We start from the raw sequence: 5,701 nt of genomic DNA on the forward strand, positions 1-5,701 counted from the left end.
AACAGAAATGTAACGAGAGACGTTATTTATGTTTGACCCATCAAATGAATGCGGTCATTTATTTTCAGAATCAAAGTTTAACATCAAACATTTACATTAATTTGGCAAAATATGAAAATAATAACAGACAAGTTTCACAGAAAATGGGCTTCAATCACACGGCGGTGATTGAGGACTTTGCTTCAGATATTTCTAAAATATCTGTACTGATTTTAAGAGAAAGCAGAGTTTAAGATGGAAATGGAGATTTATGTTACAGAGAGATTTGTGAGGGAATTAATCTGTTTGACCAGAAAACGTGCACGCTCCATCAGATCTCAGCTTGCCTCCGGTACACTTTAGTCGAAGAAGAAACTGTTACCTGGTTGACGATAGCTCAATGTCGGTATAGAATCCTTCAGACTCTTTCAGCGTCTCCGTTGAGAGCAGCTGAAATCCTTCGAGAGTCGTGCGTGGTGTTCAAACAGAAATTATAATCCCAAAACGTCTCTGGATCATCCTGAACGCGTTTGCACCCAAGAACTCTGACTCCATCACTCTGTGCACTCTCTAGTTGAACTCATTTCTGAGTACAGCAACACAGCAACCAACAAACTCCAGCAACTCAGCGTCTCAGCTTCTTGCAACTCCTGCATGAACTGGGAAGTTGCCACATTTTAAATGGGTCGACTTCCGGGTCATTTGAGAGCTTTTTGATTGGTCGATGGACCAGGAATAGAGGTGTGGTGTATGATGTAAGATGTTATTAAAAGTCAAGGATTGTTTTAGTGACAAACAGAAAGATTATTGTAGGACTTCAGACTTCGTGGAGTCTCACTCTTATTATCTTCTGAAAAAGTTTAAACATGACATTTTTCTCGGTAAACATTTTAGTTGACCGAGAACCGACCTTTAACATACTTACATTGCAGACAGAAAAATCAAGAAATGCATATTAACCTGATTTCTTCTTTGAATGAGGAATAAAAATCATTACTTACTGTTTATGTAAAATAAAAATGAGTAGTTCTTTCCAACCTGTAACATTGAGTGAACTAACACAATTTGATTATCAAACATTTGTAAAACAGTAATGATTATAGAGAATTGTCTTTTCTGCTTGATTAATTCAAGAAAGAAAGTCACCAGATGGCTCAAACTGTATTTCTGGATGATAATCAATGAAATAACAGTCTCTGTTCATCTGATCAAGATTTGAGGTCAGATCAGGTTCAGATCAGGTTCACTACATATGTTATGAGTGCTTAGTGTATATTTAGTTGATGTTTTTCTTAGTTCACATCTTAGATGTTATTACTGTTTTTCTTATACATTTTTATTGTTGGATGTAACTGGGACCCTGTGTACATAATTTCGCTCCACCACATGTACCACATGAGGTGCGAATGACAATAAAGAAACTCTGACTCTGACTACCTGCTGCTATTGTCACGCTCCAGACAGGAAGCAGTGATGCAGGCTCAGGTGTTGACATCACACCTGTTAAATCTGGGATTCACCATAAATTGGAAGAAAAGCTCGAGTTTCCTGGCCCAGACAATTGTTTATCTGGGAGTGGAGCTAAACTCAACCACCATGAGGGCTCGTTTATCACAAACGAGAATCAACACTTTAAAAGACCAGCTCCGTCACGTAAGACCTGGCAGAGTGGTAACAGCTGTTTCCATCATGAAGCTGTTAGGAACGATGTCATCAGCTCACACAGTTGTCCCACTGGGTTTATTACACATGAGATGCCTCCAGAGGTGGTTTGCGCGTCTGCGTGTGGACCCAGTAAAACAAAAATTTTTTTTTTTTTTTTTTTCATTTAGCCTTTATTTATCCAGGTTAGTCTCATTGAGCCACGAGAACTCATTTTCAAGAGAGACCTGTTTTAGGGAGCACATGGTGGGGGTTAAGGGCCTTGCTCATGGGCCCAGAGTGGGGCGAATGAGGGTGGGGGCAAGTGTGGGTGTTTCACCTACCCCACCCACAATTTTGATGTTGTCGGGGCCGGGGCGTGAACCGGCGATCTTCGGATCACAAGCCCACCTCTCTAACCTCTGCGCCACCACTCCCCAAAAATAGACGGATGATCACTGTTCCTCCCTCCGTGAGGGCAGACCTCCGACACTGGGGAAACACCCTGGTTCTGTCGGAGGGAGCCCCCGTCAGCAGACCCAAGTCACACGTGCCAGTCTTCACGGACGCGTCGCTGTCAGGCTGGGGGAGACATGCCTATCTCAAGCTGTAGGGGCGCTGTGGCCCCATCACACATCTGCCCACATATAGGTCCTTCTAAAAAAAATTAGCATATTGTGATAAAGGTCATTATTTTCCATAATGTAATGATAAAAATTAAACTTTCATATATTTCAGATTCATTGCACACCAACTGAAATATTTCAGGTCTTTAATTGTTTTAATACTGATGATTATGGCATACAGCTCATGAAAACCCAAAATGCCTGTCCCAAAAAATCAGCATATCATGAAAAGGTTCTCTAAACAAGCTATTAACCTAACCATCTGAATCAACGACGTAACTCTAAACACCTGCAAAAGATTCCTGAGGCTTTTAAAAACTCCCAGCCTTGTTCATTATTCAAAACCGCAATCATGGGTAAGACTGCCGACCTGACTGCTGTCCAGAAGGCCATCCATGACACCCTCAAGGAAGAGGGTAAGACACAGAAAGAAATTGCTGAACGAATAGGCTGTTCCCAGAGTGCTGTATCAAGGAACCTCAGTGGGAAGTCTGTGGGAAGGGAAAAGTGTGGCAGAAAACGCTGCACAACGAGAAGAGGTGACCGGACCCTGAGGAGGATTGTGGAGAAGGGCCGATTCCAGACCTTGGGGGACCTGCGGAAGCAGTGGACTGAGTCTGGAGTAGAAACATCCAGAGCCACCGTGCACAGGCATGTGCAGGAAATGGGCTACAGGTGCCGCATTCCCCAGGTCAAGCCACTTTTGAACCAGAAACAGCGGCAGAAGCGCCTGACCTGGGCTACAGAGAAGCAGCACTGGACTGTTGCTCAGTGGTCCAAAGTACTTTTTTCGGATGAAAGCAAATTTTGCATGTCATTCGGAAATCAAGGTGCCAGAGTCTGGAGGAAGACTGGGGAGAAGGAAATGCCAAAATGCCAGAAGTCCAGTGTGAAGCACCCACAGTCAGTGATGGTCTGGGGTGCCATGTCAGCTGCTGGTGTTGGTCCACTGTGTTTTATCAAGGGCAGGGTCAATGCAGCTAGCTATCAGGAGGTTTTGGAGCACTTCATGCTTCCATCTGCTGAAAAGCTTTATGGAGATGAAGATTTCATTTTTCAGCACGACCTGGCACCTGCTCACAGTGCCAAAACCACTGGTAAATGGTTTACTGACCATGGTATTACTGTGCTCAATTGGCCTGCCAACTCTCCTGACCTGAACCCCATAGAGAACCTGTGGGATATTGTGAAGATAAAGTTGAGAGACGCAAGACCCAACACTCTGGATGAGCTTAAGGCCGCTATTGAAGTATCCTGGGCCTCCATAACACCTCAGCAGTGCCACAGGCCGATTGCCTCCATGCCACGCCGCAATGAAGCAGTCATTCATGCAAAAGGATTCCCGACCAAGTATTGAGTGCATAACTGAACATGATTATTTGAAGGTTGGCGGTTTTTGTATTAAAAACACTTGTCTTTCATTGGTGGGATGAAGTATGCTAATTTTTTCGCTCTTATCTACGTGATGTGACGGCTCGTTCCATGACACATTCTGTCTTTAGTGTTTTACAGAATGAATATTGTTGTTTCATGGAACTCCGTTTTAAACACATCTGTCTGCATGCATTACAGTGTGAGATGTTATCCGTCACAAGTGGTGATTGTTATTTTGGTTCTATTGTCACTAATCAGTTCACGACTATTGTTACCAATCAGTTCTTTAGATTAATAATCAGTTCTCCTGTTATTATTAATCTGTTCATACGGTTCAGCCGTAACCGGTTGGTTCATGGCTCTTTTCAGCTTTTTTCCCTCCCCGTTGAAGTTTTCCGGGGCGTTCATGCATTCAGAACGCATAGTTACACAACATGCGTCTGAGCATGGCACACATAATTACGCAATGCGTAATTACACACATGGGGAGCTGAGTGACAAGACGTTTTTTGGGCAAGCTTCTGCTTCATACGGTGTTCGAATGGACCCAGTGAGGCGAGGACCACATCTGCTTCGCTCTTAACCCACTAAGCGACAGCCTTAAAGGGCGAAGCCTATACGACATAGAACGTTGGTTACGTACTGTAACCCCAGATTCTATGAGTATAGGCGTAGCCCTTTAAGCGTCGGGCCTCACTGGCTCCTAAATGGCTGAAGAAAAGTTATTTGAGAGCCGATTACCCGCTCTTAACGTAATTTATATGGACCGGGTGGGGCCCACACAGCAGGTGGGCGTGGACTAAATTTTTCAGTGTAATGCTACGCATAACTGTAAGGATGGTACCATTTGCTGTTTCTGTTTGTGTCTGTGTTTCCCTAGTGTTTCCTCGTCAGTTTAATTGTTGCCACCTTTGTCTCGTCACACCTGTTGTAATCACGTCTTGTCTTGTCCTTGTATATAAGCCTCCTGTTCTGTGTTTTTCCTTTGTCGGGTCGTATTCGTTGGGTCTTCATGTTTCCTGTGTCTTCTGAATTTTCCCTGAGCTTCCTGAGTCCTTGTGAGTTTCTCCCTGAGTCTTCTAGTCCATGTAAGTTTTGCTGCCACGTCAGCTTATTGTTTTGTTACCTTTTATTTCGTCATTAAAGTATTTAGTTTTTTATAATCTGCCGAGTTGAGTCCTGTCTGCACAACTGGGTTCGTTCCTGTCCACCTGATCCTGACATTACGACCCGACCACACATTAGAACCCAGCGGGCAGGATTCTCTCGGCACACTCACCTTTTTTCTTTTTTCCCTCCTCGTGCCTGATGGACGAGCTCCTCTCCGTCTCCGTCCATCCACCGTCCCGCCGCCGTCACCGCGGTGGACGGTTCCGGAGGCAGTCTGCGGCGCCCGGCCCGGTCGCTGCCGAGCAGAACTTCAGAGCTGGTTCCGGTGTTTTCGTGGGAGCGGGGTTCGCCGCCTCACCTCCCAGGTTTCCGGTGGGGGCGAGATCCAGCGTCCCGCGGGAGCTCCGGTCCACTCCTGCTCGGTTCGGTAAGTCCGGTCCGGTTGACGTTACAAGGGCGGATTCCGTGGCCTCACCCTCCAGGTTCTTGGTGGGGGCGGAGTCCGACCTCTCACCGTCACATCGCGCCGCGGCTGTCCAACCCGGCCAGTCCATACCTATGGGGCATGCTACAAATGACTCGGTGGGGGCATGTTCCGCCGAACCACCTCTGAAGTTTCCGGTGGGGGCGACACCTGACTCCACACCATCACTTAAAGACACTGGCCCATCAATCACGTATTCACCCCATGAATTAGCCCAAATAAACCACACTCTGCAAAGCCTTTTTTGTTCTGCTAAAGATAACCCGGACTGTCTAGATTTTTTGCTCACCCTTGCCGAAAAATTTTTACTATCCCAACCCGGTTTAATCCAGCTTCCGGAATATCAGCAGCTTCTTGCTGGACTCAGAACTTCAAAAATAGACCATGATCCTGCCTCTGTAGACCCACCATCCACACTGCACGCCGCAGAGGAGTCAGTTCCTGCCGCCGCCGCCGCAGAGGAGTCAGTTCCTGCCGCCGCCGCCGC

This window comes from Nematolebias whitei, chromosome 16 (genome assembly GCF_014905685.2).
Source record: "Nematolebias whitei isolate Nwh7 chromosome 16, NemWhi1, whole genome shotgun sequence".
In the NCBI taxonomy this organism is placed as follows: Eukaryota; Metazoa; Chordata; class Actinopteri; order Cyprinodontiformes; family Rivulidae; genus Nematolebias; species Nematolebias whitei.